We start from the raw sequence: 13,297 nt of genomic DNA, 5'->3' as shown, positions 1-13,297 counted from the left end.
GCAGTGGCCTGATAGTGACTAGTCATCATTAAGGTATGCCAGTCTCTTGCCTTATTCAGCTTTTGTAGTCCTTACTCTGTCTGACAAGGTTAGCTTTGGAGTGACTGAGGGAAGTGTAATAGAAAGTAGGTAAGGAGATTATCTAGGTCTAAGTAGAAACTATTTCATTAGGTACTTTAAGGTGTCTTTTTCAGTCCTTCTACTTGCTTGCTTCATTTATTAACTCACTGCAAACTATTGTGCACTTTTGCTTTAAGATATCTATTTTCGGGTAGCGCTGCGGGTTAAGTGCACATGGTGTGAAGCACAAGGACTGGCATAAGGATCCTGGTTCGAGCCCCTGGCTCCTCACCTGCAGGGCAGTCGCTTCACAGGCGGTGAAGCAGGTCTGCAGGTATCTCTCTTTCTCTCCCCTCTGACTTCCCCTCCTCTGTCCATTTTTGTCTGTCCTATCCAACAACAATGACATCAGTAAAACAACAAGGGCAACAAAAGGGAATAAATAAATAATTTTTAAAAAGGAATATATTTCCCCTAATTTATGGATACATGTGTACATCTGCCCTATCTCATGGGCCCTGGTCTATATCTAGGTTTTGAGGTTTTGTTAAGAAGTACACCACCCAAAATGGACTTAAGGAGCACTAACTGTCACCAGAATAATGAAGCTAAAGGGTTGACATTCTACACCTGACATCTCTGGACACAGTCTGAGGTGTAATATGCCAAGGTGGTACTGGTTGCATTGCTTAGGTTGGGATCAGCAGATGCAGTATCAGTTGGTATGAACTGAGAGACACATGCAGGAAAGTAAACCTTAGAGGTTCCAGGCCTGGGAGAAATGTGGGCTTTATAGCGAAAGGTAAAGGTTCCTGGATTTAGCTATATCTTATACGATAATACTAGAATGCTATATGAGATTCTTTTTCCTGTTGTCTTCAAACTGGTTATACTACCTAAAAATGCTAACCAAAAAAATGATAACGAAAATAATCATAAGGTTTCCATGCTATTAATGACTGCTTTCAACCACTGGAGCTAAAAAAGCCTTCCTGAGGACTTCTTCAGAGGCAGTGGGACCATCTCTGTTACTCCCAATCAGCCTCTCTGTACAAGGTAGGCAGTTAAGATTTCCACTTATGGATATTTTGTCTGACTTCCTATTTATCTTCAGAAATAAAGATAAATAGATACCCTTCGACCCAGCTGAATATTTGCAGAGTCAATAATCTAGAGATCAATCCCAAACCTGCCCTGACAGTGTAGAGAGACTTGTGAGGGAGCCTGCGGGAGAATTTGCTTTGTGTCTGCAGCTTAGGAGCATATCTCAGGACATCAAGGATTCTCCCTACTTTTTCTCCAGGAATTTCAAAAGAAGAGGATTTGCTGGATAAGCAACAACAAACTCAAAAGAGGAGGGAGAGGAAAAGGAGAAGCAGCAGCAGCAGCAGCTCTCACACAGTGAATTTAAGAAGGTGAAAGAAGGGGGTCGGGCTGTAGTGCAGCGGGTTAAACGCACATGGCGCAAAGCGCAAGGTCTGCGCAAGGACCGCGCAAGGACCGGCCTAAGGATCTGCAGGAGAGTCGCTCTGCAAGTTGTGAAGCAGGTCTACAGGTGTCTATCTTTCTCTCCCCCTCTCTGTCTTCCCCTCCTCTCTCCATTTCTGTCTGTCCTATCCAACAACAACATCAATAAGTACAACAATAAAATAAGGGCAACAAAAGGGAATAAATAAATACATATTTTTTAAAAAAGTGAATGAAACCTCCAATCCACTTCACATTTCTTTATCAGAGAACTTCCATGCTGAGAGATGCCTCAGCAGGTAAACACAGAACTCACTTGTGTGAGACCCCAGGTTTGACCCCTGGCACCACATGTAGTAGAGAAATGTCCTGGTCTCAGTCTCTCTCTCTCTCTCTCTCTCTCTCTCTCTCTCTTTGTGTCTGTCTCTCATGAAATACATAAATATACAGAAAAGTCTTAGCTACAGAACCTGGACTGGAGTTGCTGTATTGCGCCAAAGTAAAGGACTCTGGGGTATGTGGGTGGGGGAGAGTACAAGTCTCATAAAAGGATGGCAGAGGACCTAGTGGGGGGTTGTATTGTTATGTGGAAAACTGAGAAATGTTATGCATGTACAAACTATTGTATTTACTGCTGAATGTAAAACATTAATCCCCCAATAAAGGGGTAAAATGTTAAAAAAAAAAGTCTTAGCTAGAGAAAGAGAACACTGTAGAGAAACAAAGGCATAATCCAAATAGGGGAGAGGAGGTTTATTACAAAACTCTTCTCAAAGGGAGCTATTAATAAGCAGTCTACTGATTTGCTCTCAGTATGGCCTAGAGCTTAAGATCATGGGTTTGAATCCTAGCATCACCATATACAAGCTGTTGTATGAGTCTGGATCATTCTAAGCTGATTTTCTTGTTTATTAAATGAATGTTATAATTATCAATGTCATAGTACTATTAAAAGCATCAAAAAAAAAAGACAATGAGTAACAAGCACAATGACTGCCTTCAAATGATAACATTCTGATTATTGTAACTTCTCTTTCAAACACACACACATGCACATGCACACACATGCACAGGCACACGCACACCCACACACACACACACACACACACAACCACAGTGGACAACGTGGAGATTTCTGGACCTCTTGGCCAAATTTGCATGTTCTATACACCACTGAAGAAACAGCTGTTTTATCCCAATAATCCCTTCAATCTTCTATAACTAGTCTAGCTTCCCAATGCTAGACTTCTTCACTTTCTGTCAGTATCAAATACGCCTACACAAAGCAAACGTCTTCTCTTGGAACTGAGATGTTTCTGGGATATCTGTACACAGCATTCTCTGTCCCCACAAATACTAGAGAATGTCTTTCTTGTACTTCACCTTCATGCTACTCCTATGGTTCTTTCAGTAATGTTTTAAGTGTTGCATTTAACTATCTTTGCCCTTTGGCTACTGACCATCACATTCTCCAGGTCGGTATTTCATTCCTTAAGGAGTGAACACAACTGCAGAGGCAAAAATAATAGTGGCAAGAACACAAGATCATTGAGTTGAAAGGTGAGAAAAAATAGTACTAAAGGGGGCCAGGTGGTGGCTCGCCTGGTTAAACACACATATGCACAAATGACTCGGGTTCAATCCCCTGGTCCTCACCTGCAGGGGGAAAGCTTCATGAGTGGTAAAGTAGATATGCAGGTGTCTCTCTATCTCTCTCCCTTTCTATTTGTCCCTCCCCTCTCAATTTCTGTCTCTATCCAATAAAAAAATAATAAAAAGAGAAAGAATTTTAAAAAGACTAGTACTGGAAATCAAATAGCATTATGTTGATGTGTGCTTTTTTGGGATCATGACTATCTTATAACCAATCTTTTCTCTGCAACATTGTTTCACTGGCTATTTATTTATAAAACCACTCCTTCCAAAAGGCTTTTTTTCTCCTTTTTCATTGATAGAAAGATCCAAGAATAGGCAAGTTTCACTTAAATTTCTTCTCATACATTCATCTTTGTGGGTCTTCTACTAAGTATCACCAAAATAGATCAAAATAAAACAGATGCCTGGAAGGTAGCACAATGGATGAGGCCTTGGACTCCCAAGCATGAGGTCTCAAGTTTGATTCCCTAAATTACATAGGCTCGAATGCCACTCCAGTTCTCTTTCGTTAATTAATAAATCAATAATTCAAAAAAATTAAAAATAAAATTAAGTTAAGAAGACTTTTTGCCTATTCAAGTGACTCATCTATAATATAAGAGATATGATTTGGATGTTAGAACTATAAAGTAAGCTAGACAGACAGATCACCATGCAGGACAAGTTCACTGACATGTACAGCCCACATTTGAATACTACCACCATATGGGAGGTGCAATGGCATGGCAGGAAGGTCCAGTTGTGAGGACTCTTTATCTCTCTGTTTCTCTCTGCATGTTCTCTCTCTCTCTCTCTCACACACACACACACACACACACACACAAAGTCTCTCTCTATCTCTATCACTATCTATCTATCTCAACAAAAAAAGCGACTCAGAGCTCTGAAATCAAACATGTTCAAGACCCTAACTACCACCCTCACCCCCACCTCCCAGAAAAACGCCTATTAGGTGATTAGGTAAAATGGTATGTACTCTAGATTCCAAGTTTTGTTTGTTTTTAACTTTACCAAAGCACTGCTCCCACTTTATTTTCATTTTTTTAAACATTTTTAGTTATGTATTTCGATTATTGGATAGAGATAGAGAGGAATTGAGATAGGAGTAGGAGACAGAGAGAGGGAAAGAGACAGAGAGACATCTGCAGCCTTGCTCCACCACTCACGAAGCTTTGTCCCTGAAGACGGGAATCAGGGGCTTGAATCCAGGTCCTTGTGCGCTGTAATGTGTGCACTTAACCAGGTGCACCACCACCTGGCCCCCTGCTGCCACTTTATAAAGATCAAGATAGAGTGTATAATTGTTATTCGCCAAGTATTCATGCTTTGCTATACGGTGAACATATATATATATATATACATGTATATATATATATACCCATAGAGTCATTCATATATGTTTCAAAGTCCAAAACACTACAGTATTTAATATGCTCCTATCAGATTCTCTGTAGTAAAATAATTCAAATTTGTACATGACTACAAAAATAACACATGAATTTTGGAAAGAAAATTCCAACTGCCTCAAATTCCCACAGAAAAGCACTGACATAAGGCATTTACAATACATGAACTAAAGAGATGCTTATGTTTAAAAACAACAAATATAAAACCAACTACTGATGGGTGCTGGGTGGTAGTGCAGCGGGTTAAGTGCACATGGCATGAAGCGCAAGGACAGGCATAGGGGATCTGGGTTCGAGCCCCTGGCTCCCCACCAGCAGGGGAGTCACTTCACAGCGGTGAAGCAGTTCTGCAGGTGTCTTTCTCTCCCCCTCTCTGTCTTCCCATCCTCTCTCAATTTCTCTCTGCCCTATCCAACAACAACGATAATAATAACAGCAACTATGATAAACAACAAGTGCAACGAAAGGGACAAAATAGCCTTCAGGAGCAGTGGATTTGTGGTGCAGGCATCCAGCCCCAGCAACAACTCTGGAGGCAAATAAATAATAAAACCAATTACTTACCCACATGTTAGCTTACTTGGTAGTAGGCTAAACGTGTTTCTTTCTTTCTTTTTTAAATATTTTATTTATTTTTAGTGAAAGAAGGATATAGAGAAAAAGATACACAGAGAGAGCTACCAAAGCATTGCTCAGCTCTGGCTTATGGTGGTGCTGGGGACTGAACCTGGGACTTTGGAGCCTCAGGCTTAAAAGTCTCTTGCATAACCATTATGCTGTCTCCCCAACCCAACATGTGTTTCTTAAGTTGTTGTTTATCTTATGAGAGTGAGTAAGCAAGTGAGAGGCAGGAAGTCAGAGCACAGCTGGGATTGCGCTGAAGGCCCCACCCATGGCACCTCTTCCTGCTCAGTCATGTCTCTGGTTTATAAATGTGTGAATTTCAGGTTTAGTTTTCCTGAACCTGGAACAAAAGATCATTTGAAAACACTTAGAGTACTCAGTGAGTCCTCAGTACATTTTTTAAAGTTAAATTACCACCCCTACTCCTTCTCAAAACTTTCCCTTGAAGTGTTTGCTTTGTTCATCTTAGTTAGTTATTCAGTATAGTAGCAAGGAAAAAAAAACAAACAAACAGGGGAGTCAGGAGGTAGCACATGGTGCAAAGCACAAGGACCAGTGTAAGGATCCCGGTTCAAGCCCCCAGCTCCCCATCTGCAGGGGAGTCACTTAGCAAGTGGTGAAGCAGGTCTACAGGTGTCTGACTCTCTCTCCCCCTCTCTGTCTTCCCCTCCTCTCTCCATTTCTCTCTCTCCTATGTGACAACAACAATACCTACAACAATAAAACAAGAAGGGCAACAAAAGGGAATAAATAAATAAATATTTTTTTAAATCTTTTAAAAAGAGGAAAGAGAAATATGAAAATGAAGCTGATAGTAAGAATGAAGAATTCTTTTATTTATTTATTTATTTATTTATTTATTTATTTTTACCAGAAGACCGCTCAGTCCTAGCATTTTGTGGTGCCGGAGATCGAACCTGGGACCTCTGTATGTAAGTCCTGTGTGCTATAACTCGACTATTTCCCGTCCCAGTAATTCCTGCTTAAATTTTATTTTAATTTATACATTAAGAAGGAAATGGAATCAGGATCTTGTGAATGTACAATATCACCTACTAGTCTCCCGGGCCAATTTTGCCATTCTTTTTATTTAGAGGGAAGGCAGGGAGAAAGGATGAAATAAGGAGAAAGACATCTCAGCACATCCCCACCCTTTGGGGAGCCTATACCTCTCTGGTGCTGTCTATGGTGTTCAGATACCATATAGGGACTCACCTCTGGCCTTGATACAGTATGGAGCATGGTACACCAGGTCACTAACTCCATGTCCTTCTTATAAGTTTTAAATTGTTTCCGGTCAAAAGTCATAAAGAGTTCTGAAAAGAAATTCAGTGTTAATGGCCTGATTTGACTTGTGCCTGCACGAATAGTCATTGCCGACTCATCTAATTTAGCAGGCAGTCAATGTTATAAATCCATTCAAGAGACTATCCATTGGAACCACTAATCAAATCTGTTTTCAAAAATTTGTACATGACAAGGAACATGATCACAGTTTAATTGACATTGCTTCCCTTCCTTGTTTGTACATCTAGGTAGAAATGTAGCAAATGTTAATAATAATATCTCTGGATTGACAGTACAACTATGGATAATTTTATTTTTAATAAAAAAATAAAAGATTAAATGATATTACATATTACTTTTTTGTCTTTTTTGTTTTGTTTTGTTTTGTTTGGTTTTGTTTTGTTTTGTCATCACTGAGGCTTCAATGCTCCAGGATGATATTTTTCAAATAAAAGAAACAGACAGAAACAAAGAGACAGATGCAGAGGGAGAGGAAAGGAGAGAGAAAGGAGGATATCAAACACAGAACTGGAGCTTCCTCCAACTTAATGGAGACTGGCTCAGACCTTAGTTACACACATGGCAAAGTTGTGCACTAAGTGAGCTGTTTTCCCTCCCTGCCCCCTCATACTATTTTTTAATGAAGGAGAATAGAAACAAAGTTTGATGTTGATATTTATCACATTCTACAAACATACTTTAAGTGTGTTACATATAAAAAGTAGAGAGAACATAAACACACATGTATAATTAGTCACTAAATATTTTTTATTTTTAAGTTTTCTTACAAACACATACCAAAAAGATCCTTTGAGATGACTTACTTTTTTTTTTTTTGCCTCTAGGGTTATTGCTGGGGCTGGGTGCTTGCACTACGCATACACTGCTCCTGGAGGGCATTTTTTCCCTTTTGTTACCCTTGTTTATTATTGTTATTATTATTATCTTTGTTACTGCTGTCGTTGTTGTTGAACACGGCAGAGAGTAATCGAGAGAGGAGGGGAAGACAGAGGGGAGGAGAGAAAGAGAGACACCTGTGACCTGCTTCACCGCCTATGAAGCGACCCCCCTGCAGGTGGGGAGCCGGGGCTCAAGCCAGGATCCCTTATGCTGGTCCTTGCGCTTCATGCCATGTGCTACCACTGGGGCCCCGACTTGCTTTTTTTAAGACAATATTGAGCATTTTGATATGTTATATGAAAAACCTCAGGCCACACCATTATTCTGATATATTTTCCCAACATTATTTGTCACGATAGTGATTGCCACTTGTCAGTTTTTGACAGAGTACTTGAAATTCAATTTCAATCTTTATAGATTAAAATGGGACAGCCATTTAATTTAAAAGCAAAGAAACAATTTTTTTTGAGATAATGATTTCCACTTAAAAGAAGCTATAAAAAGGGGGAAATGGAACTTGTTCCATCTAGTTTGAATTTTATTCAATTGTGGCAGTTGAATCTAGTGGAGGGGTTTAAAGGAGGAAGAAGAGATAACACAGCAGTGGGGTGTGGTTCTGGGCACAGAAAGCAGCATATAACTCCACACTGGCAACAGTGAAGCAAGCTAACACAAGGGACAGAAGATGCACTTGACAAGGGGATGGAGAGTGAGCAGATGAGTAGGAGGTGATGGCATAGGAGACGGTGGGCTGAGATGCCATAGGAAAGAGTCTTGGGGGTAAAGATGAATAACTTAAAATCAGTGCAAAGTACAACAATGGTACAGTAAAGCAAATTTATAAAACAAGACTAAGGGCTACAAAGATAGCATTTTGATCTGTTTAAAGGTGTACATTTCTACAGGACTGGGAGGTAATAACACTGGAGAAAAGCATTCACGGTTGAACCAAATTGGTCCATTTTCTTTCTGAAGTGAAAACATAAATAAGAATGTAGAAGTTCCAGAGTTATTTGTCATTTCTAGTTTTCATGGTTTGAATAAGCAGAATGAGGAAAACAAAAAATAAAGACCCTGACTTCCAGTTGAGAATTTTTTTTTTTTTTTTAAACCACGTACTCGGACTGGGCAGGTGGCATGGTAGGGAAAATGCTAGACTCAAGCACAATGCCCCAAGTTGGACCTCTGACATTTCATGTTCTGGAATGATAGTCTGATTCTTCACCATGTCCAAATAACTAACTAACTAAATAAATAAATAAATCTATTTTAAGTGACATGATCAAATGTAAGGAGAAGAAAGCCAATAACTCCCTCACTCCTATGGACAATCAATTTTTGGCAAGGAGGCCCAAGAAGTTAAATGAAGAAAAGTGAATCTCTTCAGTAAATGGCTTGAAACACTGGGTTGAAAAATGTAGACAAATTAAACTGGACCACCATATACTACGAATTACTAAAGTTAGCTCCAAATAGATCAAAACATGGAGAGTAGATCAGAAACTATGAAATATACTGCATAAAAGATTGACAAAACACTTCATCATCTATGCAGTAGAAATATCTTTGAAGGGTGGGTATAGATAGCATAATGGTTATGCAAAGAGACTCATGCTGAGGCTCTCAGGTCCTCTGCCAACATAAGCCAGAGCTGAGCAGTACTCTGGTGAAAAGAAAGAAGGGAAGAAAGAAGGAAAAAAAGAAAGGAAGGGAGGGAGGAAGGAAGGAAGAAAGATCTTTGAATACTCAAATCCATAAAGGAAGGAAGGAAGGAAGGAAGGAAGGAAGGAAGGAAGGAAGGAAGGAAGGAAGGAAGGAAGGAAGGAAGGAAGGGGAGATCTTTGACTACTCAAATCCATAAACACAAAATAAAATTAATAAGGGAGTTGGGCGGTAGCGCAGCAGATTAAGTGCACATGGCGTGAAGCGCAAGGACCAGCAGAAGGATCCCAGTTCCAGCACCGGGCTCCCCACCTGCAGGGGAGTCGCTTCACAGGTGGTGAAGCAGGTCTGCAGTTGTCTCTTTCCCTCCCCCTCTCTGTCTTCCTCTCCTCTCTCCATTTCTCTCTGTCCTGTTGAACGACTACAACAACAACAAAAACAAGGGCAACAAAAAAAGGGAAAATAAATATTTTTTTAAAATATAAAATTAAATTAAATTAATAAGACTACATCAAACTGAAAAGCCTCTGCACAGCGAAAGGAATTATCACCTAAACAGAAACATATCCTACAGAATGGAAGATCATGCAGGCCGTACATCAGATAAGGGGCTAATAACCAAATCATATAAAGGACTCACTAAAGGGGCCACCTGGTGGCACACTTGGCTGAGCACACGTTACATGCCCAAGCAATTTCTTAACTAAGAATTTATCCAAAGGAAGCAGGTACACCCATCCAAAGACATCTATGTACACCTGTGTTCACAGCAATAAAATCTGTATTTGTATTGCACCAAAGTAAAAGACTTTGGGATTGGGGCAGTGGTCGGACAGTGGCGCACGGTGTTAAGCACACATAGTAGGCAGTGCAAGGATCCATGTTGGAGCCCCAGCTCCCCACCTGCAAGGGAGGGGGGCGGTTATTTCACAGGTGGTGAAGCAGGTCTTCAAATGTCCTATCTTTCTCTCCCTCTGCCTCCCCCTCCTCAATTTCTGTCCTATCCAATAAATTTTTTAAAAAGGGGAAATGAAGCCACCAGGAACAGTGCAGTAGTGCAGGCACTGAACTCCAGAAATAACCCTGGAGGCAAAAATATAAATAAAATAAAATAAAATAAAATAAAATAAAATAAAATAAAATAAAATGAAAGACTGGAGGGTGAGGTGAGGGTTCAGATCCCAAAACATGATGGCAGAGGAGGACCAAGTGGGGTTATGTGGAAAGTTGAGGTATGTTACACATACATGTAAAAACTACTGTATTTTACTGTCAACTATATAGCACATTAATCCCCCAATAAAGAAATAAAAAAAAAAATTGTAGGAGCTCTTGGAAGCAAACAAATGCCTAATAGCAGATGAATGGCTAAGAAAGTTGTGATATATATATATATATATGTATATGTATATTTATATATATGTATATTTATGTATATATATGTATATATGTATATTTCATCATATATATATATATATGTTATATCATATATATATATATATATATGATGAAATACCATTCAGCTGTCAAAAATTACAGTCATTTCCTTTGCCTCATCTTGATGGGAACTAAAGGAATCCTCTTAAGTGAGAAAAGCTAAAAAAATTAAGGGTAATCTCACTTATGGGTATAAGTCAAGACATAGGATACAAAGAGAAAACACAAAGTGAGAGCTGGACTCATGTGATGTATTGAAGCAAAGCAAAGGACTCCAAGGAAGGAGGGGGAGGCAGGAGTAGAGGGGGCTTTGGGGTCCTGGTGCAGAATGGTGAAAAAAGATCTAGGTTGGGGGTGAGAGTGTTTTGCATACACCTGTCATAGGAGAAAAGAAACTGTACCCATGTATCAACAACTGTACAGTAAACCATTAACTTCCTAACAAAAATATAAAAAATAATAAAATTAATAACTAAGGTAAATGAATAGATTAAGTCAAAATAATAAACTTTAATAATTGATTGGAAACTTATCATTTAAGAAAGAAGTTTAGAGCAAGGATAGATAACATAATGGTTATGCAAAGAGACTCTCATGCCTGAGACTCCGGTTCAATCCCCTGTACCACCACCATAAAGCAAAGCTGAACAGTGCTATGGTAAAAGTAATTAATTAATTAATTAAAAAATTAAAAAGAAAGAAGTTTATAAATATGGAGTAAAAATATAGCAAAACAAATAATAAAACAATGATTTATAATATTCTAAAGGTTTCAAACAAAAAATTATGACATAGGAATGAAATATTCATTGTGATGACAATTTTACAAAATGCAATAAAAGTGTATGGCTTTTTTATTATGCACAAATAAGTACAGTGTTTTTATATAACTGATCCCTAATTTTTATTTATATTAAAATTGGAGACATATTTTCCTGAAAATTTTAAATAATTGATCAATGTTTATCCAGATCTTAACAAGTTATAAAAAATTTAGTAATGAAGGGAGGTCTTCTTTGTTCATTTACTACCATTTTTAAAAAATCAGCTTCTTGCCCAGTATCATTTCAATGTTTAATATTTGACCTTAACGCTGAGCTTACATGTTAACAAATTCACACTTTTACCACTAGGTGGCGAAAAAATCCAAGCAGTGCCTGCTAAGTAAAATAGTACATGTCCCAAGTACTTTAACAACTAGAATTTCCACAAGGTGTCAACCAAGAGGGGAAGAAGACTATTTTTCCCATTCGGATGCACAGAGTCCTATTTTTTTTGCACAGTCTTGATAATCTACTCATTAACTGTCTTGATGATTCTTTATATTCTTTATTACTGTGAAGACCAAGATACTGCGGTGTTGGCTAAATCAAATAGGCACTGCCCTCCAACACAAAGCAAAACGGATAATTTTATTTCATGGTGGTTCAACCTGTCAAACACACTGCATAAAATAATTTAAATAATCTGAAATCCTTTACATAGAGCCAGTCAAAAATCCTCCAGAATTCACTGGGTCAGACATACAGTTCAAGATTCCTTTCCTTCCTTTTTTTTCTTTTAAATATTTCTCGCTTAAAAGCAAGTGTGTTGATTATCCAAACACCAGAGAAGTTTATACTGACTGATAAGCCTTGAATTGCAGTGTAACTTTCTGAAAGCATTGCTATTTGTTGCCTAACCATTCACAATGGAGACACATGTACTTATAAGATGTAGTATGAAAATTTCTGTGTTGAAAAGTTCAAGGCTCTTAGCTGAAAATGAAAAATTAATGCTTAACACAAGCTTGTTATCAAATCATCTCATGTGTTTCACAAACTTCTAACAAAGATTCTTGGATCTTGTGGTAAACACTATGTCAGCTAAAGACATAGTCTTACTACCTTTTCTCAGGTGGCACTTTTAGACCAAATTTATAATCCTCTCAACACAGTAGTTATAATCCTATCTCTCTCTCTCTTTCTCTCCTCTCTCTCTCTCTCTCTCTCTCACACACACACACACACACACCCTGCAAACCTACTTATGGGTGGTGTCTGTAAAAAGGACTTTCTCTTTCTTTGAGGAAGTGGTCAAGCCTACCTCCACGCCCCACCCGTGGCATCATGTAAACATCTGGATTGCTTTTCGTTGCTACCTAATTAAGAGATAAGAGATGGAAGAGAAAACAAGTGAGAAAGCAAAACTTTTGACTAAACTGGACTTAGTTCTTTTCTTTGCTTCGACAACATTCTCTTTTAAGGTTCTTCTGGCTTAAAGGAATTGAGTTCACGGTCACCCTACCTGCAAAGTACTAGCTTAAAAAAAAACAACACAGAAATAAACTAGCAATGTTTTTGGTTATTAACATCCTTCCACATCGGGCTCTTTTATTACGTTTTCTTTAGAAATTCGTTACATTAGCCTTAGCAACCCCGGTCACTTGCCCAACCGGTTTCTCCCCTTCCCCCATTACTCTGCACACATCCCTTTTTCCCTGCCTCCATCTGGGTAGTGGGTTTCCATGCAAGTCAGGTAATGCACGTTTCAGGTGAGGTCACTCAGCTGTCTGTCCTTAACTGGTTTTGCAAACAGCTCCCGACCCAACCCCAGCCTCCTAGTCACTAATTTTTCAATTCCACTGGGTTCGGTATGGAGCTCCAAAAGAGCACGTCGAGGCTTTACGGTAGCCCGACTACCAATAGGAGCCCACAATGAACAGAAGTCAGGTTTACTCTCCCAGCAGCCCTAGTGTCTTCCTCCCTTCTCTCTCTCTCTCTCTCTCTCTCTCTTTCCCTCTCTCTCTCTACACCTAC

General features: G+C 39.0%; 1 long non-coding RNA gene across 2 annotated transcripts in view; it reads right to left on the bottom strand.

The window, feature by feature from the left end:
• LOC132541201 (uncharacterized) overlaps window positions 1-12,736 on the bottom strand; it is a 42,758-nt gene extending 30,022 nt beyond the window's left edge. For both annotated transcript variants that reach the window (XR_009552371.1, XR_009552372.1), the window contains exons 1-2: window positions 12,526-12,736; window positions 6,429-6,529 (exon numbers count right to left, since the gene is read on the bottom strand). This is a non-coding gene — a long non-coding RNA (uncharacterized LOC132541201). The remainder of the gene's footprint in view (window positions 1-6,428; window positions 6,530-12,525) is intronic.
• Between the last annotated feature and the right edge of the window lie 561 nt (window positions 12,737-13,297).

This window comes from Erinaceus europaeus, chromosome 11, assembly GCF_950295315.1.
Source record: "Erinaceus europaeus chromosome 11, mEriEur2.1, whole genome shotgun sequence".
Lineage (NCBI taxonomy): Eukaryota > Metazoa > Chordata > Mammalia > Eulipotyphla > Erinaceidae > Erinaceus > Erinaceus europaeus.
This window is presented reverse-complemented; position numbering and strand designations above follow the sequence as displayed.